This window comes from Rhinolophus sinicus, linkage group LG17 (genome assembly GCF_036562045.2).
Source record: "Rhinolophus sinicus isolate RSC01 linkage group LG17, ASM3656204v1, whole genome shotgun sequence".
Classification (NCBI taxonomy): Eukaryota; Metazoa; Chordata; class Mammalia; order Chiroptera; family Rhinolophidae; genus Rhinolophus; species Rhinolophus sinicus.
In genome coordinates, this window is record NC_133766.1 from 10034069 (window position 1) to 10059853 (window position 25785).

At 39.0% G+C, this 25785-nt stretch overlaps 1 protein-coding gene across 3 annotated transcripts in view; it reads left to right on the forward strand.

Moving 5' to 3' along the window:
- The first annotated feature begins 10986 nt into the window (after positions 1–10986).
- Positions 10987–25785, forward strand: part of CEP350 (centrosomal protein 350) — a 107136-nt gene continuing 92337 nt past the window's right edge. For 2 of the 3 annotated variants that reach the window (XM_019732838.2, XM_019733025.2), the window contains exons 1-2: positions 11014–11362; positions 17672–17807. The gene's annotated coding sequence lies outside the window, so the exon portion shown is untranslated. Of the gene's footprint in view, positions 11363–17671; positions 17808–25785 lie in introns of all 3 variants that reach the window. The other variant, XM_019732931.2, reaches the window with a different exon arrangement.

Below are 25785 nucleotides of genomic sequence, written 5' to 3' on the forward strand. Positions count from 1 at the left end.
ATCACTCATATATCGTTCCTTCTGTTATTTCCATGATTTATTCTTCCTCAGCTTCCCTGCCCTACTCCTATCCTTATAGACCTCACATGTATTCAAGCATCTGTAACTTGTTGATATTTTCCAAATGCTGGACAGATCACCATGTTGAACACAAAAATATGCCACGTAGATTCCCCTACAAGGAAGAATTTGTTGCCCCAGCTGCTGGGAGTGCAGTCAGTGGACAGCCTTCACTGTCAGCCACTTCATGGGTTGCCTTAGCTGCAGAGAGCCACTTTGCCCAAGGTCATGCCCAGGGATAGGGAGAGTGGTGCACATCTAATGATGGGGGAATATGGAGGCTCAGCCTTCTCAGCCCAACACAACACAACTTGTGCAAATGGGTGGGCCATTTGTGCTTGAGCTTCCCCATCGGGTTGGCTGAGACTACATGGGACCTGTATTACAGTGTGATTTCTCTCCCATCCTGCTGCTTTGTCCTCCCACAGGTGTTTGTACCGAGGGCACTCCCTAATAAACATCCTGCACATTTAATTTTGTCTTAAGAGTCTGCTTTTCACACCAACCAGTATCACACCAAGCTTCTATAGTCTATAAATGGAGTGAATAATAGTTACTGTTTATTGAGCACTTAATATGTGCCAGGCACCATGATAGGTGCCGTACTTAGAGTATCTCATTTAATTTTCATAATCCTTTGAAGTAGATACTATTACTAACTCCCAGTTACAGGCCAGGAAACAAAGTCACAAAGCTATGCTGTTAGTAACTGGTGGAGTTCGGATTTGAACTCAGACCCTCTCCATTTTTAACCACCATGCTACATTCTATCCCATCATAATATCTACTTCTTAAGGAGTGAGAATGATATTAAACCATATCTTACAAACCATAAACATAATGGTTATAAGTTAGGGAAATACTGTGAAGCCCAAAGGATTTTCCTTGATGTCTCCTCTGAACGTCTTTATCTCTTATAGCCCATAATCTGCTCGTTGTTCAACCGATGGCTCAAGCTGTGTTTTTGAGTGGTGTAATACTTGCCACTTGACTATAACATTGTAGTGGGCAGATTGCAATGAAATCTTTTCCTTGGGAAATCGTTCCAAAGAATTAGATTTTCTGTTGTTAACTGGTAGATTCTAAAGGCCAAGTTCACTTCTCTGAAATATTTTTATTAGCCTTGGATAAGAAGGTTGACATAAACAGAATGAAGTGGTTTCGTGGTCAGGAAACGCAGCCAGCTTCCTACCACTGACTTCACCTCTAAGCTTTAATTCTTACTGAATCAGCAACTTTGCTTTTCGAGTTATTCACCCGGTTATTCCTGAAGTAGCCCTTTGACCTTTGCCATTTTTCCTGAGGAGCTCAATGTGTATTAGCTGGTTGGACTAGAGGTTAAGCTCAGAATTAGTTAGCAAATAAACTTTTGCCCCCTTATATCATGTTATCTTGTTCCTCTAGAAAAGGGACACAAACGTCAAATTTGACAGCAGTCTCTACATCTGCCTTAAATCTTTCCCAAAGTGTACAGACTATAAATATAGACATACATGCTCAAAATTACCTTTTAACGTGGATTAAAATGTAAATGATTCCAATAAGGTTAATTTAACTCTAATAGCTATAATTAGGGAGTGTAAGTGCCTTTTTATTTGTTTCAAATCTTAATCATGAGCATATGAGTTTAAACAAACAAAAAAAAACAAGCAGAAAACACATTAAAGCATGGTCTCAGGGTTTCTTCAAAGCGTCAGCTCTCCTCAAAACAACTCAACAGCACAATGAAGTAAAACTACATAAAGACTATAAATAGAAGTGAATAAAGCAAAAAGCAAGTTGAACAGGAAACATTTGGAAGGTAGGTGCAGGGATAATCCACAAGCTGGTTGGTAAAGTCCAACTTTCAGACAGAATGAGGTCATTCTTCAGATAATAAAATACGTCTGGCATCTTTCATCTGAGGTTCTGCAAGTGCTTTGCTGACATTATCTAATAGTAAATATTATTACCCCCATTTTATAGGTGGAGAAACTAAGATACAGCAAGATTAAATAACTTGCTTACGCAGGCACGAGGAGTTGGTGAAGGAACCAGAAAATTATTTCAGGAACCTAACCTACTTTTCTGTTCATATCACTAGGTCAGCTTTCCAGATACCAAAAGACATTTTTTTTGGTGTAAATTTGTATTAAATGTACTTTTAAAACTGATACCTTCTATGAACAATGCGATGAAAATGTTTTTTTTGTTAGTCATGGTTACTTTTTGTGGGAGAAATTTGGGTAATTTAACAATTTTCTCAGGTTCAAAACACTAATCACATTAGGTTTATTTGGTGGAATCCACTTTAGGTATTCTAATATAGAGCCATAGTGAACTTATGTCAGTTAATATCCAATGTCCTGATGGTTATTTTGTATGTGTATCATACAATATTTTTGGTAGGATGGGGCATGAACAGGAGAGACCTGGGAATTATTCTATACTTTCTACCCCCACTCAATTTCAGGGACACTGAGAAGTGTCCCTGAAAATTCTGTAATCTGTATGGGAAGATATTATGGGGGGAGGGGGTGGTTCATGGTGGTTGTCCTTTCAAGAATGGTACTCTCTCTCAAGTCCTAATCTCCAAGCTCCTATAAATCTTTTATAGTCTGCTTCATGACCACTACAAACTTTTCAGTATGTAGTCGATATCACTACTCCTGATGAAAATCACAAATATAAATGGTTTATGTTCTACTAACGTCAAATGCTTGTGTTAAAAGTACACGATAATCACAAGACAAAAATAAAGTTTTATAATATTAACTGCATGTAAACTGTTAACTACATTTCAAAGTAGAGAATTAATAAATTTCTCCTTCCTTTTGGCCTGAGCTTAGGATTAAAGGTGACCAAAAGGAAATCAAGTCAATTTGGGGCAGCGAGTTGCCTATAAACCTCCAAAGACCGATCCTTTCCTTTTATCACCTATGTGGGCTGGTTAAGAGGTGACTAGAGAGTTGGGGGGAAGAGAAGACTCATTTACTCAGCAAACTGAACTATTTGTCGCTTGGACACTCATATCTTTTTTGTTCAGCCAAAGCACAGAAATCCCCACTCCAGTATTCTTTCTAAAGAGCGTCTGACTGCTTTGAGCAGCCAGCAGTGTAGAGCAGAAAAGGCATGTGTTCTGGGTCCACAAGATGGAGTTTCCAGTTCTAGCTTTATCTCTCTCCAACCTTGTGACAGAAAGCAAGTCACTTCACCTTGCCACGCTTCAGCTTCCTTGCCTGTGAAAAAAGGATGGTGGCAATACAGCACAGGTTTTGCTGAGAATTAAAGCAGATAGTGTGTGTGAATTACAGGCTATTGGGGGTTATACAAGAGTTATGTAAATATATGTTATACATATATTAGTTATATAAAATGCATATGTGTTAGTTACAATATAATCGTGTACACATATATATGTAAAATAATTAGTATTAATTATAATATAATCACTTGTATATATAAAATAATTATCAGCATATGTTAGAACCATATATATGTTAGCTTAGCCAAATGTTTTAATTCATGCTTAATAACATAGGCAGCCATTTATATTTCCTCTTCAACATCGCTCTTATTTCTGTCAGTTTTTCTGTCAGACAGTTCTAGCTGTTTTTGCCCTGTGTAATATTTTGTGAGCCTTCTCTTAATGCAATAGGATTTGTAACCAAATGCTCACATGTTCTCATTCCTTATTCAACAGGTGGGGGCTCCCAATCCTGGGATTCCAGGAGTGTTTTTGTGGCTGATAAGCCTCATTAAAACCTGTGGGTCTTCTTCCATCCTGGGCTCCCAGCTGCCTTTTTCTATTTTTGGAAAGGCCACAGAAAACCTCCTGTCAAGAATTTAAAACTTTCCACCACCTGTAAGTAAGTTGGTGTACCTCTTACACAATATAACCTCATTCTGACTTATACTCTTCGGCTTTTTTTAAATTGCAGCTGTCTTGCTATAAGATGTTCCAGTGCATATTTCATTCCTATCACTAGTCCACAAATCAGCATGGAAACACAGAGACACTCTAAAGAGACACGCTTTTCTCCTTAAGAGTGTTCTAAGGCAAAGAGCTTGCCTTTGTATGGTGAAGGGATCACCATGTCTGTTAGCTAAGCTGTTTAAAAGGAATGCCAGTAGGGGGGAAAAAATACTAAAGGAAAGAAGGCACTCAACATTAAGAGAGATTAATCTTTGAAGATTCATGGAGACTAAATATAGGAAAGAAGAATTTTTAAAGCTTGAACACATTTCAAAATCACACATGTTAGAAGTACTCTTATTCTTAACAAGCACAAAACTTAATTTGGGGGAAATGGCAAGACGTAGTACTTAGATTTAAATATATTGGTTGTCTCATTCACAAGTCTTGTTGAGGCAACTTAACAAGATGGAAACAAATCATAGCAATAAAATGATCAAAAGTTAACTGCACCCAAACCCCGATCTGCTGCCCAACACCAGAGTTGATCATTTTTATGTATTCTTATATACTTGTACCCACGGATATGTATAGAATTATTTTGGTATTTATTTTCATAAACATCAGATTATAGACACTACTTAAGCAAGTTGTTTTTCGCAAGTTTATTTATTCCTACAATAAATGAATCTATGATTCTAAGTCTCTATAAAAGAAAAAAGTCAGGCTCAGGTTTGTGCTAAATCCTGGTTTGCTTTTTGGCCTTACCGGAAATAGAGGAACGAAGAAACCCCACTGCCTGGCTTCATTCCAAGAGCACTTCAATACTCATCTGAAGGGAGGGATTAGCCATCAAAAGTGAAATGTGGATTTGAAGCAATTTTCCAGATAATTCAATCCCCCAAAAGCTACTTTGAACTAAACAACTAGCTATTTAAGAAGTGGGTTTTGTTCTGTCTTAGATTTCCAGCTAGGTCTCTTAGTCTCCTTCATTGATTCAATGAGTTGTCATTAACTGTTAGAGCTAAACTCATGGCACTGTGTTAAACAGGTTTATGCTTTATTTGTGATCGTGAAGAAGAGTATGCCCTTTGTGAAGGGCATGTTTATCCTTTTCATGTCAACTTTACACATTATAGGATGTACTTCCTAAATCCTAGCTACCTATATACCAACCACTATGAACCAATAACTCAAAAACAGGGTGGGACAAAAGAGCATGCCCTACTGTTGCTTTAACTGTTTGCCCGACAGTTCCATCAAATCTTCAAGTCAAATCCTATACATCAGAAAAGGATATATACCCTAGAGCCAGAATCCCTGCTAGGGTCCATCCAGGTTAAATTCCTTGTTCTAGACTCATAGGGCAAATCAGTGTGAGCAGAGGGTTTGGAATCAGGTGTGGGTTGAATCAACAATGCCCTGCCCTGGCATGAAAGTTGTAAGTCCTTGTAAACCCTAAGCTAGTCTATCATAGTATTTCATTCTCAGTAACTGGTTGGTACAAAATCAATGTTAATTGTATTTATAGATTATTTGGAGTAGGGTTTTCAAAATATTTTTAAAAGTTAGAAAATAAATTTCCAGACCATCCAAAAATAAGTGCTTATTTGGGCTGGTTTCCTAATAAACTCATTTAGCTGCAATGTACATTGAAAACGCTCCAATCTCTTTCCTAAGAGTGATAGCTTGACTTTCCCAGACAGGGATAAATCTTCTACCTGCAGTAAGTCAGACCCAATCTGTTTTAATATTTACTCAACAATAGGTTTTAAATAAATTAAGTGAAGTAAAGGGCTTTGAATTTTACTAGGCCCTGTTTAATTAGAATTTATTTTCTTCCAGCTATGGCTGTCTGCCATTGGTCCAGTAACTTCACATGTAAGAGGAAAGAGTTTCTGAGCCATGGCCAATCTCAAATCCCAAGTTCCTCTTTTTTGATGAGGTAGACAAACACTGCTGCTCTATTGGTGTATTTTGTCTGTGACTATGAAGGGCTGATTCTTCAAAGAACTTTAAGGTACATTCCACGCTGGGGATTTCTGACCAGCAGTAGACCTCATCATGTGCCCTCTCGCAGAATCTCAAGGCCGTTCCTTGAGCTGAATCATGGCCTCAGGACTGAGTGTCATCCATCATGAGAAACTCCATGTTGTTGGGCATAGACTTACTGATAAGTTTATAAGCAGGTTTGTCCAGTGAGAAATAGACTCTGCTGAGGTGGTCCAGTGCGTGCCGACCAAAGGCAGATTCTTGCCGTGTGTTTTCTTCTAGGGCTGTTAGGATGATTAAACAAAGAGGCCAATTAGGTATCATACCTAATTTTCAGCTGACATCTCTCTGATCTGCACTGATTTGGTTGTTTAATTGTTAAAATAGTTCTGCACAGATTGCTAAGTAGCTGCTGTGTTTCCACAAACTGATCCTGAATATCTAACCACAAAGGATTTGTACCATCGCAGACGGGGGCCTTTGACCCTGCTCTATTCTGATTGGGTCCCAACCTTACTGGTTGTGATGAAGTTTTAGTATCACTCCTGCCTAAAACAATGTGAAAATAAATGTGAATGACATTACAAAAGAATATACAAATAGACTAACTATGGGTTAGAAATTTAACTTCCAATTATGAATGCTGCACAACAAATTATCCTGAAACTTAGTGGCTTCAATAACAGTATTTTGCTCACGAGTCTCAATTTGGGCAGGACCTGGTGGGGAAGCTTGTCTCTGCTCCGGTTAGTGTTAGCTGGGGTGGCTTAAAGGCTGGTGTGATGGTTAATTTTATGTGCCAAAAGGCTAGATGACAGTGCCCAGATATTTGGTCAAATATCAATCTAGATGTTGGTTTAAAGGTTTTTTTAGAGATTAACATTAAATCAGTAGACTTTGAGTAAAGCAGATTACCTGCCATATAGGTGGGCCTCATCCAATCAGTTGAAGGCTTCAAGAGAACCAGACTGAGGTCCCACAAAGTGGGAATTCTGCTAGCAGACTGCTTTTGGACTCAAGCTGCAACATCAACCATTCCCTGGGTCTCCAACCTGTTGGTCTCCCCTATGCTGGTTGCTGCTATCGTTTGTCATTGGCTCTCACTCAAAAATTCCAACTTAATATCCTGTCACAGTCAAATACAGTTAAAGTCTTCCTTCATAGATATTTCTATTTTCCTTTTGTCAGAGAGATTTCTCTGACTAATATTTCCTTGGCTTGTATGCTCACGCACACACATTCTCTCATACACAAATATTTATATAAAGATAAATGACTGTCCCTACTTATTGAAGAAAGTTCTTATTGATAAATTTTAGTTTTTCCATAATTCTGTACATCAGAACACAAAAAGCCCTAGAAAAGTTCAAGATTAAGCCAAAAGACTGAATCTAGAAAAAGAAAATAACCAGCAAACTCATCCCTAAATTTGGTGTTTCCATAGTTTGTTAGAATTGCATAGCTTGTTAGATTTGCAACCTGAATGGTGGAATTTATTATTGAAAAGGCGGTAGACAGGATTATAGATCAGATTTGGCATTTAGGCTTGACATTTCAACAGAAATGTCTTTAACTAATCCTGATACATAATTTTATTCAATTTACCTCAAATGGTGAGTGGTCTCATTACATTACCATATATCTCTCCATTTCTCAATTTGTTTTGTCTAGGGATCAATGTCAAATTTTACATTCTCAGGAGAGAAAACATGTAGCTATTCACCCAAAATTTAATTAAATTCAACAAACATTAAATTCAATTAAATAAATAGTGAGTGCCTACTATATGCAAGGCACCTATTTAATTTATTTTAAAAATAGTAAAAATAACCAATATTTTTGAGCACCTACCATGTGCCAAGTACCATGCTGTGTCCTTTACCTGTGTTGTTTCTTTTAATCCTCGCAAAACCCTATGGAGTAGGTACTATTGTAATCTCTACTGTACAGATGTGGAAACTGAGGCACAAAGAAGTTAAGTACCTTGACTAAAATTATTTGATTCGATCCAGGCCCTTTTGACTCCAGAGTTCATGTTCATAATCCACGCTTAAGGAGATAAAGGGCTTTACAGTCTAAGGAATAATTAAGTAGAAGATAAATGCAGAAGTATCAATAGTACATACAGTCCTAAGGGAGATACACAGGAGTCCAGGGCTGAAAGAGTACCTGCAAAGTATGAGCAGTCATCCCATTTTTCCTGCAGTAGGTAGTTTGTCAGCTTGTACTTAAACAGTGTGGCAGAAATTGTGAATCAGGGGATATGTGGTTCAGGTTAGGGAATAAAGTTCTAGAGGTAGGAATGAGAAGGCCGTGTCTGAGATCTAGTTTGATTCAAATTAGCATCCAGGTAGGGGAGTATTAATAGCCACTGCTTATTTCTATCTTTTATGTGCCAGGTTTTTGTCAGATGTTATTTCTAATTTTTAAGACAACCCTACAGGGTAGATACCATTAGCCTTGATTTATAGACAATAAAATGGAGGTTTTTGAGGAGTCATAGGGCAAGTAAGTGACAGAGCCAAGATTTGAATTGAAGTCTTCCTGACACCACATCCCTGTCTTTTCTATGTTTTCCATGCTGCGTTACTTCAGGGAGATAGAAAGATAGGCTGGTGCCACATTGAGAAAGGTGTTGATGACTGAGGTGAGGAATTTTTACTTACATTGTCAGGCAGAGGAGAGCAGGGACAAAACTCACTCTGAACTCTGGGAAGACAACCGCAATTCATTTGGGCAGTAGAAATGAGAGCCTGAATTAGAAGAATAGTGGTGCCTGCTGGTGGGAATGTAAATTGGTACGACCATGATGGAAAACAGTATGGAGGTTCTTCAAAAAATTAGGGCTAGAGTTACCATATGACCCAGGAATCCCTCTTCTCAGTATCTGACTGAAAAATTTGAAAACATACGTAAAGATATATGTACCCCTATATTCACTGCATTATCCACAGTGGCCAAAACATGGAAATAACTGAAGTGTCCTTCAATAGATGATTAAAGAAGATGTGGTATATATATATATACACAATGGAATATCACTCAGCCATAAGAAAAAGATGAAATACTGCCATTTGCAACACAATAGATGGATATTGAGAATATCATGCTAAGTGACACAATTCAGACGGAAAAAGTTGAGAACCATATGATTTCATTCATAGGTGGGGTATAATTTGGGAGGTGGAGGTGCTGGTGACTTCTGTATCTATGTGGAGGTGGGTAACAGACAATTGCAGAGTTTAGTTAGAAGTTTCGGGCCAAGTCCCAGTTATACAAAGAAAACTAGGAGTCCAAGCCATCGTAATCAACAAAAACCATAAAGTGCAGGAAAATCCAATCTTGGTGTCTACTAAGAAGTAGGAAAAAAAAGGGGACCCTATTTAACATCTATTATGTGCCTAGCACTGTGGAAACTACTGGGAATGGTGACAAAACTTTTCTCATTAAGCTTCCAATCTTATTCCAGAATTAATTACTCTCATGAAACAGTGAGCAAATAATATAACACTTAATATGCTCGAGAGCTAATCTGTAGGGTATAGACAGTAAGAGTTATGGGATGTTGAAAAGGAGAGAGGTTGATATTTGGGATGTGAGGAAGAGGGCAGGAATCAGCACAAAGCATAAGATTGTGCATAGGCTGATATGCGGGTAGCAATGCTCCCCATGTAGTCACAGGAACTTTTGGAGTTTTTTCTGTTGCCCAGGAAGTAGCACGGAGGTGGAAAAGTATAAACGGGCTTTGGAGTAAGGGAGACCTCAGCTCTCATACCTGCCGTTTACTGATGGTATAATACTGGGCAAATTACTTAACTTTTCAGAACCCATTTCCTCTTTTTAAAAAGGTGAGTATAATACTTAATAAGGTGGTTGTATAAATTCAGTAAAATAGCATGAAAAACATCTATCCCCACTGCTTTGCATAGAAAGGTTGGGGAAAACCTAAATCTTTCTTTATGTTGTTTTTCTTGCTATCACTTGTACCAGTGGGATACCCACATTGCCTGTTCTTCCCTCCAGCATACCTTCCTGGAGATACAGTACATATTTTTGTGCAGAATTTTTGTATGTCCATATATCTCCTATTTAGGCAAAGCCATAGGCCTTAACCAAAGAGGGGGCAGTTAGTGCCTTCTGCTTTTATTGATTTGATCTACTCAACAAGCGTTTATTGAGCACCTACAATGTCCTAGTTATTATGCTAGGCCCCATTGGGGTATAGAGAGATAAAAAACACTTAAAAATCCTCAAAAGACTTAAAAATGAGAAACAGTCTCAGGGTAAATAGCTATTGGACTTCAGAAGGTGGAAGCAAGTCACGGGTGGGGAGCTTGTACGCAGTGAACACCTAGCGGAAGGTGGCATGATTTGCAGACGAGCTGTCATTTATGCTACGTTAAGTCTTGACAGGTGATAGAATTCACCACGCGGAGATTGGGGCAAGAGGATAAACATATTAGGAGATACGCTGATCACAGAGAGATTCTCAAAGCACAGTTATATCAATGCCAGCTCTTAATGGAAGGAAACTCCGTTTTACTTGCTGAACAGAATTGTTGTAACCCTTGCGAATAAAACGGCCACAGTGACAGCAGTAGATAACTGCAGCAGCCGCAAAGCTGCAATCACTCTGAAACTGACTGGGGTAAAGAAGATTTATTTGCACAATTGGTGAAACATCGTAAACTCGGAGAAGCTGCAATTTCTAGACTTCGAGTTCATCTTCGCCAACGCCCCAGCTTGTTTTTTCGGCCGAGGGTGAAAGGCGCAGCCAGAAGGCCCAATTAGAATCAGGGGAAGAGGGCGGGGGGAGGTGTCCGCTGCGGATCTGCTTTGGCTCCTCCCCAGCCCTGCATGGCTCAAACTTAGCCACACCAATCATGGCGCCCTCGAGGGTCCTCTCCTCATTTTATGTTGCCTCACCTTTGGACACACTCAACATGGCCCTAACCGAAGGTTGCATTCCTGTGGAACGTCTCGGGACAGTTCTCGCGAGGTTTGCCCGGGCCCCTACTGCTCCCGCCCTGCCTCGCGCCGCCGCCACCGCCACTGCTGCCGGCGCCGCTCTTCCTCCGTGTCAGTTGTTGGGCTGTAATGGCGACTGGGCCGCCGCTGCCGAAGTGACTCCCGGGCGGGGGAGTGGGGCCAGACCTGCGCCAGAGGGAACTGCAGAGAGCCGCCGCTGAGGGGCTGGCTTGCTGTGGGGGAGGAGAGGCAGCCTTTCCGCCTCTCCTTCCTTCTTCGCAGACCCGCGGCTCCCGGGAGCCGGTGCGAAGCGGGCACCCGGGGCGTCCCCGGAGCGGGGAGGCCAGGCCGGGCAGCCCTGGGGCCGGTAGGGGCGGCGTCACTGCACCCTCCGCCAGGCCCCGCGGGATGCACCGTGGGAGCCGAGGGCGGAGGCGACACTCTCAGGTGAGCTGCGGGAGGACCTGGCTGGGACCGCGGACGCTCGCTTAGCCTCTGCTGCTTCTGTCCCTGGTCCCGGGTCCCCCCGGTGGCAGCGAGGGAGGCGGGGCGGGGCGCGGGGGGCTCTGGCCCAGCCGGGCGTCCCCCTCGGCGAACCGCCGTGGGTCGTGAGGCTTTGCGGGGCTGGTCATCCTGAGACCTGGGTTTGAAGTCCCACCCGTGCCTGCCGGAGACGGGATTTCCTCCCTTACCTGCCAGAGCCTGCCCCCCACCCTCTTCTGCAAAAGACGTAAGCTGCCTCTCACCTTTGGTCTACGAAGTGTCTTTTAGAGATCAGGCATATTTGGGGAAATTCCGGGGAACTGGCTCCAGTGGCAAGGATGACTAGTTTCTGTTCCTTTTGGGTAGGGATAAACATTCTCAAGTATAGGAAAAACTTTGATCTTCTGCTCCAGTCTAGCAGCTACTGAATGCAGGCTACCGATTTATTAACAGATGATTTAAGGGGGAGATTTAAAAAGCTTTACGCTTTGAAAGTTGTCATTCCCTCCTTCCTCCCCCCCCACCCCGCCCTCTCTTTAAATGTAGCCCAACACGCTACATAATATTTGGCTAATGTTACAAATATGGGTTGGAATTCGGCTGGATTTTTAGTTTTCAGATAGGAAACTGCACGTAGGTATAGATTTTCATGTGGCTTTAGTGTAGTAGCAAATCCTTCATATAGGAAAAAACAGGTTGTCAGGAATAGTCATCAGTATCCACGTACTCCACCTGATTGTTTTGTTTTGATGGTGATCCATGTCTTGAGTTTGGAAAAGTCGTTAATGGTCGGTTCTGTTGCCATGTTAACGATGCCTCCTCCTGCCCTGTTATTTTAAGGGTTTTAAAGGAAAGGCTCTCTGAGGCAGACGTAGTAACAACCTGAAAAAGGTTAGTAGAAGCAATGATAAAACATTGACAGCTGCTGCCCATTTCAGAAATGTCTTAGTTTAAAATATTGTCTTTAAATAAATAAGGCAGTGTGCTGCTAATAACATGGGATTGTGACATTGGAGAATTGATTGTTAGACCTCTGGTAGAAGTTGCTTCAAACCCATGGGCGTGCGAGTAGTAGTTTGTTTTGGTGTGCTAAATTGACAGACTCCAATGTAATTAAATATGAACCATTGAACCCTCATTGCGTTGAATTGAAGATACTTGAATCAGAAAGTAAACATTAACCTAGAATACATTGTATGTGTTGATAAATACTTGTGTATCTCATCTTTTCATAGTAGCAGAACTGTAAGAATGATGGTAAGTTATAATATGTAAACAATTTCGTACCTATGTGAAAGAATAGCTCTGATTCTCTGAGATTACTTAGTGTGTAGTGTTATATAAGAGCGTTCATACTTGAACAACAGGGTAATCAACTTATGAATTAGGAAGTTTTGAATTTTTTTCTGGTGCTTCTGATTGCCAATCTTTTGCCCATTTTCTTTTGCCCAACACTCCTACCATATCATGGACAGGAGACAGGAGATGAAGTTCCTGTCTAACCAACTTTATTATTTATTAAATTGCTCTGAGTTATAGAGGGAGCAAAAAAGAAGCTACTGTCTAAAATAACTGACATCATTTTCTGGTGTGCTTTCACATACATTATTTTATTTAATCTTCATAGCAATTTTATGAAGTCGGTTTGGCAAATATCCTTATTTTGCAGTTGTGGAAATCGACACACAAGGAAGTTCATTTATTTATGTGAACACTGCTCTTATTCCTGCAGATGATTGAGGGTAGTTTTTATTTTATTTATTTTTTATTGAGGTATATTTGACATATAACATTAGTTTCAGGCGTACAACATAATGATTCAATATTTACATATAATGTGAAATGATCACAATAAGTCTGATTAACATTCTAGAATTCGTTTTATCTTAAATCGAATATTATAGATACTTCTGGCATTTGGTTTTTTAAAATCTAAAAAAAAATGTTTGTTCCTTTTGACATGTCAGTTGATCCTGATACTGATTTTCAGTTCTTTAAAAACATTAGTGTTTTTATAGCATTTTGAAAATTTTAACAAGTTATGAATTATGATAATGGATTGCTTTACTTCTATATGTACTTTTTGCTTGAAAATATGTTCCTAACAATTGTAATTAATTTGTCTCTCATTTTGTTTGGATGCTCATAGTTCTGTCATCTTTGGTACTTCAGATCATATACGCGTATACTCTCTTGTTATGTAAAAGGAATATTCAAGCCACCTTGGTCAGTAGCATAACTGAAAAGTCGTAACATCTTGGTGATTTTATTGTAGAAACGATGGATAATTTAAAAAGTTAACCGGTCATCTACACATGATTTGTGTTTTTGCAGTGTGGGGCAAGTTGTGAAATAATTTTCTCCTTTTTTTGAAGATCTAATTGGCTTTAGTCAGCGATTCATGAATCGGCCAACACCCCATCTAACAACTAGAAGGGCGCTCCCCAAATAATTTCCTTTACTTCTCCTCCCATGTCAAACAATTTCTAGTATCACAAATAGTCCAGAAACCTGATTGATCGAACGATTGCATAGTTTTTTTCTGCACTAATAGTTTTTAGGTTCGTGGTTATCACAAGGGTAACTTTATATTTACTAGTGGTTATTTTGGGTGATTATTTGCCTTTCTCATCTAGTCTGTAAGTTCTATGATGGGAGAGGTCCTCTATTATCTACTATGCACCCAGTGCCTAGCAATAAATACTGGTTGAATACGTTGACTAAATAAATACAGTCAATAAACATTGGTTGAATATGTTGACTAAAGAGTGATCTACGCGTAATATTTAAAAAACAAAAACACAATTAGTTCGTGGTTCCTAGACCCACCTCAACTCTTCTTAGTAATATACTCCAGAGGTATACTCAAAATTTGCTTTGTAGGAGGGAAATAACAGCCTGGGATTTAAAAGCCTCTGAGAATAAGCCACAGGTGGATCTTGAAAACTTTATTGACTATTTTAATGATTGGCCTAGGTGTTCTGGCAATAGTTATTGTAATTTAAAGAAAATAGATGCTTTAAGACCTTGACCTGTTATACTAGTACTATAATTACAGGCTTGTAATAACTTTAAGTCACTGCTTAATTACAGCATGGGGAGTTTTAAATCTTAAAGGCCAGCTAGTCCAATTCCCACATTTTATACATAAGTAAACAGAGTATCCTGTAAGGGAAATATCTCACCCATAGTTGGCTTCATAACAGGATGAAGAATCAACTATATAGCTGCTAAGTCTACCTTTGTTTTATGTCAGATAATTATCAAATCAGAGAATAATTGTGAACAACCAGACAGTCTGTTTTACGTCAGTGTTAACTAAAAACTCAAAACAGGCCCTCTCTTCATGAATCAAAAATATTTGCTAACTTAAAAATGAATCTCAGTTCTCTCCTCTGTCATTGGGACTATAAATTGGTACAACTGGGACAACGTTCTGGAAGTACATTTGGCATTGCCTATCAAATTTAAAGTACACTTTTTTGATAGTCATTTCATTTCTAGGACTGTATCTTACAGAAATTTTGATACAAGAGCGCAAGAACAAATCTGTTATGTTCATTTTAGCATCATTACAAATAAATGTCATTAACATTTATAAATAACAAGAAAGTGTCCTAAATGTCCAATGGTAGGGCAGTAGTTAACATTTTTGTATGTTTATGCTGTGAGGTACTCTGCACCTGTTAACAGGTTGAGAAGTAGCTGAGTGTATCGTTGAGCACAGGTACCATGGGGCCAACTTTCAGGGTCCAAATCCTAACTGCACCATCTATTAGCTGTGACCATTAGCAGGTTTTTAAAATTCATCTAGACAGTGGATGTAATTGTAGTTATTTCCTACGCGGCTCTTGTGAGAATTAAATGGGTTAATACTTAAACCCTAAGTAAGCATAATAAGCACATAAGTGTTTGCATTTACTCTTACGTACTGACATGGAAGAATGTTCATTATATAATATTGAGTAGAAAAAAATCAAGTACACGACACTGGAATATAATTCAATTTTGTGAAAAAAAAAACACAGGCAAAGAAATGTAGTTTGATTTTCTTTTGATTTGCATGTATATGGAAAATGGTCTGTGAGAATAGACATCAAACTATTCTATTAGCTGTGTTATCCCTGGGGGAGTGGATGACTTTCCTTTTTTTAAATTAGATACTTTTCTATTATCTTAAGTCCCACTTTTATAATTTTTGAAAACTTTTTTCTAAACAAAGAAAATATTGAAGCAGATTTTTTTTTCTATTATACAGTCATATAAATTTGTTTTCGAATATAGTTTTTCAGAGACCTACAGATTTCATCAACAGAATGAAATCTTGAGCTTCAGGCATCTTTAGATGGTGGAGTGGGGATGGCAGTGACCACCTGAAAAAATTTCCTGGTTTGCAGTTAGAATGTCTCTCACGAAGGCATCCTGTGCTGTTGAACTTTCTGAGTGGTCTGTACACTGGGCAGCATGAAGGTTGCCAATACATGATCTCTTATGGTCGTTTTTCTTTTAAGTTTATGTTAAGTCATCCAGCTTCAGCTTGTAAAACTTTTGGGGGGAAAAGGGCAGCTCGGGTTCTCATGATTCCATGATAGAAGGGAGAAAAATTGGAAACATTAATATGGAGAGTTGTAGCCAGAAGAATTTAGGATTTGGTAACAGTTGGCAAATGTGCCAGACAGAACCCACAAGGAAGCATTCTAATTTTCCATTTAAAAACAAAAAAACCTCTCTCTACACCCACCCACATTTCTATTAAAGATAATCAAAGGAAGTCTAATTTGTTTGCAAAGTCTGGTCTCATAAGACTTGGCCTGATTATTTACATAAGTACAGAGTAATAGTGATTGATCATATAGGCTCATATGACATGATTAGATTCTATTTCAAAACTTTTGTTGATGGAAGGTTAAACTTCATCTATGAAAATCCCTAATAAGTATATTTCTGTTTCTACTAGTTGGTGACCTTAAATCTTATTTCTTGATTTACAAAGTGAGCACATAGGCTAGATCGGTATTTTTTAAACCCAAGATTCCCAAGCTGTGCCCCAAGTTAAGTTGGAGTACGGGAGTGAACTCAGGCAGGCACTCTGGAGTATTTTTAGATTTTTGAGGGAAACAGTAATATTTGCCAGCTGTGGGATCTCTGTGGGATATATGACGTGCGGGACACTGCTCACACGTTTAATTTGAGGTAGTACTCATGAGATTGTGCTGCAGGCCCTGTGATGACAGTATGTCTCCAAAAAGCTAGGTTTGAGGGGGTTGCTGTGATAAAAAGCATGTCCTGTGTGAAAGTCCATGTGAAACAGTAAATGAAAGTGATGGACCGGACTACCTAACAAATGAAACAGCTGGTATTTTTTTGGCACCATGAAAAAAATTAGGGGCACCATGAAAAAAATATTGAGACACTAAGGGTTCTGGGAACAAGCTTGGGAACCTCTAGAACTCTTGACTAGGACACCCAGAGTAAGAAATATATTTTCCGTGGGGCCATAATATTCATATATATATATATCTCTATATAAAATGGAATGAAAGTTTTACTTAAAAATAAAATAAGAATGCCCTTACTATTTTCAATACACCTTGATACCTTGATATTGTCCGTTTAATTCTGTTCAGATTTTTTTTTTGTACCTACTAATGGTCATTACTAATATTTGAAAACATGAGGCCAGATGATCCCTAACTTCCAGCTTTAATATGCTTTATTCTGTGATTAGTTATAAATGAAGTTGGACTACACTTATACAATAGATGCATTTCTGCAAATTTGTGTAGATGCTACATTTTTGTATGATGAGTTTTAGAAGGATATTTTTGCAAACAGAAGAATCTGGTTTATCTATGATAAGTTTGGGGTTTGGTGCTTTTTTAAAAGTTAAGCACTTAAAGTTTTTGTGGTTGTAGTGGACTTGTAAAAACTGCTTATGGAATTGTGGCATCTCTCCCTTTTTAAAAATAGATTTAAACATCAGTTGTGAGTAATAGCACTGGCTACAAATTAACAGGCTTCATTTCATTCATTTTTCATAGATTTGCATGCCTAAATCTATAAAGTAAGAATTTTAGTAAAGAATTTCTTTTTAGTTTTGAGCTTGTTTTAAAATATAAAATGCATATGTACACATAACTGTTATTTTCTTTTCTTACATGTTACCGTGAAAGAAACTTTCTGCTTCAGAATGGTTAACCTCTTCATATTGCATGAAATACCTGTTGTTGTTTTTTTCCTTTTGGTCTTTCATTTGCCCTTTTTGCATTTCAGAATTGGATTCTGAGACTTCCCCATGAGACCAGCATCATTCGGCAAACAGGTGTGGAGCGCCTAGTGTGCGCTGTGTGCTGTGCATGGACTGGACGCGGGATGGAAAAGGAGTAAACCGTCATCCGCGCAGTCCCATGTAAGAGACAGATGTGCACATAACAGTGTGGGGGAGGCGGTAAGATGAAGTGGGAGCCACGGCCCTAGGGCAAGGAGTCCATAGAAGCTTCCAGTGGAAGAAAAAGTAGTTGTCTTTGTTTCCTTAACAGCCTCTAAATTAGCTAAGTTATTGACTAGAGAAGGAAACCTTTCAAAAATGTTCCTGGTTTTTTATTCCCCCCCCCCCCCAAAAAAGTGATAAGTGCACCTGTTTTTAAAGAATTCAAAAACACATCCACTGAAAAATCGGCTTCCTATCATGGACCCTCACTGCCTCTCCTTGGAGTTAACCAGTGTTAAGTTCCTTATGTATCAGGGAAGCTGTGGTCGTGGAAGCTTTACCCTTTAGGGTGAAAAATAATCCTGACTTGCAAATATAAGATACTTTTTTGGGGAGATAGTCCTTGAAATTAATTTGAAGAGGAAATATTCAGGATAACTAGAAAGTGTGAGAGCAAAATATAGGCTCCTATTTTTAGGGTTTCTTTTTTTTTTTTTTCTGTTCTCCTTGAGTAAAACACTCAATGCCTTCGGTTTCTCTAGTTTAGTTCTTCATATCAGTGGGGGACATGGTGTTCTTTGTGATCCTTATTTTGTCGCCTATACTCCAGAGACCACACTGGCACCAAATAGTACATCGTTTTTCCTGGATTACAGTAGTTCAACCTAGTATTTGTCAAAGTTGTCGTTGAGGTTTGTATTTTATATGTAAAGGGAGGTGAAGCTAAATTCTCAGGTCATTTGTACGTGATGCTATGGGAGCGTTGGTTATTGATAGTTGACTTGGAGAACGGTGTCATAGGTCTGACTTAGAGCTGGAAAGCTTTCTGCTTTTCCTAGCCTGGTCCCTCCCACATTTGTCCATTGTCCATCGAGACTAGTTAGTACTACTGTTATAGGCTTGTCTTTTCTCAGCCTTTCAGGCGGATGGTTGTTTCATAGGGTCTGGTAGAGATGAGAAGACTGAAATGTAGCAGAGCTATGGAAAAAACTCTCTTGAGAGCCAGAATGCAGTCATTTCTTTCATCCTTTGTTCCTAGTGCCTGGCACGTAGTAGGACCCCAATAAATAACTGAGCTGAATCAGTCTGACTGAATGAGAGCGAGCACTGTCAAATGTGAAAGGAACATTTGCTGCTAGAACATAATTGAGAACTGGCTACTTCAAAATGTCGTCTTACATCTTATTTGTGTATATACAATCGGTGTAGAACAGGATTTCTCAAACTTTTTGGTGTCAAGACCACTTCATACTCCTGAGTTACTGAAAACTCGAAGAGCTTTTGTTTATGTGGGCTATATGTATTATTTACTGTATTAGAAATTTTCAACATATTTACTTATAATAACAGTAAACACATATATTAACAAGCAACCTTTTTAAATGAAAAATAACTACATTTTCCAAAAAAACACACAAAAACAACCATTTAGTGAAAAGAGTGACATTGTTTGACATTTTTCAACTGTTTAATGTCTGGCTTAATAGAAGACATCTGGATTCTCATACGTATCTGCTTCTGCATTCAGTCTGTTGTGATATCATATGTCATGTAGCCTTTGGGAAACTCCACTATACACACTCAGAATGAGAGTGAAAAAGACAAATAATACCTTAATACTATTAGGGAAATAGTTTTGACTTCAAAAACACCCCTCCTCCCCCAAAGATCTCATAGACCCTGAGAGATCCCTGGACCACACTGAGAACTCGGGGTTTAGACTCTAAATTCACAGTAGACAAGGACCTTAGAGGCACGTAGTATAATCACCGCTTACGGCTGTTTCTGGCTTGTGCAGCTGGACTGAGATAGGGAATACCTCGTTTGCTTTTGGGGAATCATCATGAGTTGGCTTTTGGAGATGTCGTGTTTGATGTGCCTTTGAGATGACTAAATTAGCAGTTTGATATATGGGTTAGGATAGCAGAGATCTGGACTGGAGTCTTGGCAGTCATTGGCACGTGGATGCTATTTGAAGCCTTGAGCGTGGCTGCGGTCACCCAGGGGAGAGTGCAGTGTTAGAAAAGAGCTCAAGGTCAAACCCTCTTGACCCCTAAGATTTAAAGGAGAAGGACTAGCTAGCAAAGGAGAGTGAGAAAGAAGTGGAGAGGGGATGGAAAATCAGAGTGGAGTGGATGGAAGCCAAGGGAAAGAGTGTGTCAGGAGAGTGGTCAGCTGGGAGGAAAGCTGCCAAGAAGTCAGGCAGGTTGAGAACTTTTTGTTAGAAAATGCCCATTAGTTTTGGAGATGAGGTTTTGGTGATTTTAGTGAGAGATGTTGTGTTGTAAAGAAACAGCGGTGACAACCAACGGTGGTGGCAACCACACGGGCATTGCTTGAAGAGTGATTGAAAAGTAAGCTCTAAATGGAGACGGAACGCATTCAGTTTTTTGAGAAGTTTGTGAAGGAAAACGAGAGCAATAGTGGAGGTGGGTTGAGGGACTTTTTTGTTTAAGTAAGAAGACTTGATTAAGTATAAATGCTCATAGGAAGAATCTTGGAGAGGGGAGAAGGAAAGAGATACACATGAGAGAAAATATGATTGATGGTTGAGGTTTCTTGCGAGAACATGGAGGTGGGGAGATCTGGAAATAGATGAATATTCTTATGGCGCCTTTCCTCTAAAAGTTACTGTTTCTGTTCGTTCCCCATTCTCCCTAGTTATGAACTCTTAGCCTGCATGGTAAGAGGGAAAGTTAAATCGTAAATGTAATTATTTTCAGTTTCTTGGCTGTTAGTTTTCTGTACTTATGAGGGGAATATTTTGGTGATATTGTTTGCTATTAGAAGTCAAATCATTTTATAAGGTTGCATCATTATTTGACTTACCGACCCTTCCGCTTTTGGTTCATGTCATTTCAGCCAGATTCCTTTCATATAATTTGTTATAGCCTTAGTGAAATTGTGTATCCATTTTCTTTTGGCAAATTAGAGTCATCCTTAGCTGACTTTGGAAGTTGATTATTGTTTTGAGCTTTCATTTATTATTTATTTATTTATTTCTTGATGATATGCATGCTATTTGTGGAAAACTACTGACATCTGAAATTAAATTTGTAGTACATCAAAAATAAGACGAAATGATGAGTGGATGGAGAGAAGGATGGATCAATATGTAATAAATGAAGTACAGTATGAGCTTTCATTTATATTTTACATGGTGCAAATAGAACCATGTCAAATGTAGTTTCTTTTTTAGTTCTTACGATACTTGACTTTAATGTGAACAAAGCAGTATTGTTCATTTATGCTTTAGCTTTTGCATGAATCAACTTGTTTCTCTACAAGATGCCAGTTAAACTCACTGTAAAATGGACAGTAGACTGAAACTCTTGAGTCACTTACTTGATTAATAAAAGTATTTTTAAGTTTTCTGAAACTTAAAAAGCTTGCAGTACAGTAAGGAGACAGTGCAACAGAGTGATACAGATTCTGTGTTACTGGTTTCTGAAAACTGGTCAGTGCTCGAGAAGAGTGGCCACACTCGGTCCTTTGAACACAGCAGTGAAATCATGTCCGGGTTCCTTTCCGTCTCCAGCTTCCTCTCGCACCATTTTCTCTGTCTAATGCCTAGGACTTCAACTGTCATGCATTTTTTGTCTCAGGACTATTCTCACATTCTTTCTATTGCCTGGCAAGCTCTTCCTTGCCTATCCTTAGCTAAATTCTTTATTCATCCTTTAGATCTTGGATTAAATGACACTGTCCTCTCTACTTCACATTTTAGATGAGTTCCTTCTGTTTGTGTTTTTATAGCACTTGCATTTTTTCCTTAATTATTTTTATCCCATTTCTAATATTTGTTGAATATCAACCTTCCAAAGCCAGCTTTTGGACTCCTTGAATGTGGGGACCACGTTTATTCTTGTCACAGCTATGGCCCCACTGCTAAGCTCTAGTCATTCCTACTGCATGCTTAGCACTCAGCAGTTATTTGTTAGATTAATGGGTGGCACGGGTCAGCTTGAGGAAAAGGTTCTTCATGAGTGTGCAGGAATACAGTCTGCTGCAACAGTGTGGTGGCGGGGGGATCAAGGAGTTTACAAGAGCATCTTACCTGCCCTATTTAGGAGAGAGGGGAGAATAAATATCTTCATCTGTAGATATTTGTCAGGAAGCTCTGCCTTTTGGAGTGAGTTTGATAACAGTTGAGGAACGCTGGTTAAATGAGTTTCTCTAAAAGAAGGTCAAGTGCATAGAAGTTAATGGAACAGAGGTTCTAAGGAGGATAGAATCTAGGTGGGAAAGCCAGGGGCCTCATGATGAAATTGTAAGAGAGGCTAGGAGATTGTGTTATAGTGGTGGCTGAGTTTGACTATTATGAGAGGCATTATGTAAATAACTGTTGGAGGCTTTCAGAGGTTTGAGAGAGAGAGATGGAGATGAAGATTCAATTTCTGGTTCTGTCACTCATTAGTTGAATGACCTTGGATTAGTTCTGGAGTCTGTCTGATACTGTTTGTTCATCAAAATCGATACGTGAGTAGTTGCCTCACCGGTTGTGATAGGGAGTAGGAAGCATATCTGGGAAACTGCAGTCCTCAGCCACCTAGAAGGAACACAGAAAATGGTAGCTGTGGTTATTAACTGCCCTCATAGTCTCCCCCACAGTGTTAGAGGGGCTGCAATTTTGGCTTCTGGTTTAAAGGGATTTTTGCTGTCAGGTGTTCTAGCTTCGGAGGAGAGATGTTCTCAGGTGGTTGTGAAACAGGATTGGTTTTCTCCACCAATGCTTGTTTTTATGGAATCAACAGTGTTTTTGGAGGCGTCAGGTTTCAAAGAGTAGAATTGAAGATAATCTCTAGACGTATAGTTCTCAGAGCCTGCTCTGTGTTGGGATCCCTGTAGACCTTTAAAAATACTGCTATTTGGCGTCTTCGCAGACCCACTGATTCAGAATCTCTTGGGGGTGGAGCCTCTGCATCTCTGTTTATAACGTGATCTGGGTCCTTCCGCTCCTAGGGCTGCTTGAGAAGGAGGCTCAGGAGACGGCCCCGCAGCTGCCTGCTGGGAGGCGTCGGTGGCTGCTCTGAAAGTCCTTGCGGTGGGGATGACGGGATGCACGTCTGGGCGGTTTGGGAGAGAGTTGTCTTTACAGGCTTGAAAACTAGCTATAGAGTGTGAGTGGAGGGAATAAGGACTTTCAAGAACTGTATGTAAAAAGTATTTAAATACAAAGGACGTTTTCTGTGTGTTCCTACTTGCCATGGAAGAAACAATTAGCAGATACGATATGATGATTTTATGACCAGAGGTACATTTTGAAATGCTATGCTGGCATCTTAAGACTTATATTTTGTACATTAACCTTAGTGCCCGTTCTCATCATGTATTCAGATTTTTAAAAAAGAAGCCAAGCTTGTTATCATATTATGTTTCAATAAATTCGTATTCACATATACGTACGAGTATATATATATCTGTATGTGTATGTTATATTGCATGTCTCATTCAGTGTGGTAAAGGTCTTTTTGAGTTTTGAGAGAAATTTTATTACATTGTAGTTTTATTCATAGAGTAATCCCTTTTTTAGATTTAGAAAAGTTAAACATGTATAAATATGAATATTCGATACAGAAATCAGAAATTAGATATAGAAATTAAAGGCAAGAAAGGGAGGAAAGGAAGTCAGGTAAGAGATTAATATGGAAAACAGCAAAGCAAGAGGGAAAAATATCAGAAAAGAAAACAGGAGGTGAATGGGAAAAAGAGGAAAATATACTACTGATATTTGAAGAGAATATGCCAAATTTGTTTTTTGGGGCATGGATATAAATGTTTCCCTACTTTTAAGTAAATTTTCTTAAGTGAGACTATACCAGAGAATGAAAAAAAATGATAATAGATGAAAAAAGTGTTAGGCGCTCCACCTCCCTCTTTCAACTCACTTTGACTTGTAGGATTTGAGGAGAAGGAATGATGCTGGTTGGGTTTTAGAAGGAAAACATTGACTTTCCTGACCGAATGAATTGCATATGATCTAGGACAGTTACTTCAGTTTCCATGTTAGGATTCTGGCCGCTTACTGTCCATTAGATACTCGTGTATTGTGGAGACTTTGCTACTGCGTTTCACTGTAGGTCAGGTGGAGTTTGGGTCTGTTGAGGATAGGTACTCAGCGACATCACCGTCCTTCCAGAATCAGGGACTTTGGTTGCCAGCAGAATTCTTAATAGTGTGGATGTGTGTGGCAAGTTGTGGTCTGGCAGGTAGCAGTAGGACCCCTCTAGTAATCCCTGCAAAGAATCGTTAGGCGGGGGCCACACGTTCCCCTCCAAGAAACACAAAGATTTTTTTGTGAGGTTGAAGCCATGGGTCTAGTGCTTAGTTTTTGCTCTGGGTGTGTAGCTGGGGGAAATGTCGTCTTCCTTTTCTGCTGTTTAATGAATCTAGATGCCAGTGTTTTATTGCCCCAGTTTAACTGCTAATTATCTGTTCATGTCCAGAGAGTGAATAAATGGACCTCCAGTACAGTTTATGCATAGTAGTTCTTGTGCTTTTTTTTTTTTTCTTTTCGCCTAATCATAATAAGGCTCTTACTTGATTATAGCCAGAGCAATAGCATTATCTTTTGCTCTAGTTTTCTGATTCATTGCACATTAATGATGATGGGCTTTTATCAAATGACTCCCATTGTTTCCATGGTATCATACATTTCGTTTATTATATGGCCACCTGTAGCCCTCTTTTTTTCCCTGTTATCATCAGCAAGGGCAATTAAGCTTTTTGTGTGTGTGCCTTGTAGTTTATTCTTACAGGCTACTTGCAAATTAGTTGTGAATTCCATTCCCCAGTTTTTTTTTCCCCCCCTGGCTTACTGGCCTAGTAGTGTATGTTAATTGTGTTTCCTCTTCCTTTTTTATGAATAGTTTCCCAGCCTGGCTTTTAAACCACCTCGTCTGCTGCTGTGATCATGTTTCTTGTCACTTTTGTTGATTTACCCCACTCCCCACCCTATTCATCCTTTCACTGGCAGCTCTGCCTTTGATTCCTCTTTATTCTTTTCTGTTTATATTGAGATCATAATAGCTTCCAGCACTGCCATTTGTTTATTCATTGAAGGGTTCTGTTGATAAGAAGATGAGTTAGAAGATATAGTCCTTACGGACAACCTTGTGGGGTTGATATTTGTTGATATTTGTATCAACAGATATGCGCTTTGTAACTTTATTATATAACTCATCGCATTATATACCGTTCATATGTTCCTCTTCCAATTAGATTGTGAGCATTAAGTGTTCACCTAATACTCATTCAATGAATGGGTGAGTGTGTGTGTGTGTGTGTGTGTGTGTTAGTTAATAAGGGCTATAAAAAGTGAACAGAATGCTGTGGGAAACAGATGAAGTAGTAATTCTATTAAAGCACAGTCTGGAAAAGATCTATAGGTGATGACAGTAGAGTTTGGTCTTGAAGAATATTACTGTCAGAGAAAATTTAGGAAAAGAAGATAGGGAGATAATGACTATTTCTAGATGTGCAGAGAATGCACTCTAGGTGTGGTCATTTGACAAGAACAATTGGTATACAGTGAAGATAGCAGCGGGTAAGACTGTACATCAACGTTTGAAGGCTTCCAAGTTCCATCCTGCTAAGGCATTTGGAACTTTTTCCCGTAGGGTGATAGGCATTGAAGAGTTATAAAAGCAAGTTGTTAGGTTCTGTTTTGGAAAGATAACTGTGGTTGCAGTATGGAGAATAGATTAGGAACAGAATAATTTAGGAAGCTTTTTACCATAATTTAGGGTAAAGATGATGCTCTGAGCAGTGGCAAGGGGAAGATGAGAAATTAGAAAAGTGTCTTTATAAAATTTTTTTAACAACTTTATGTTTATGGAGGTATATTTTTATATACCATAACAGACAAACATTTTAAAGATAGTGTTGTTCACCTCTCTTAATTCTTGACGGATTAAATAGGCAAAAAAGAATACACAAATGTTCAATAAGTAAGTAA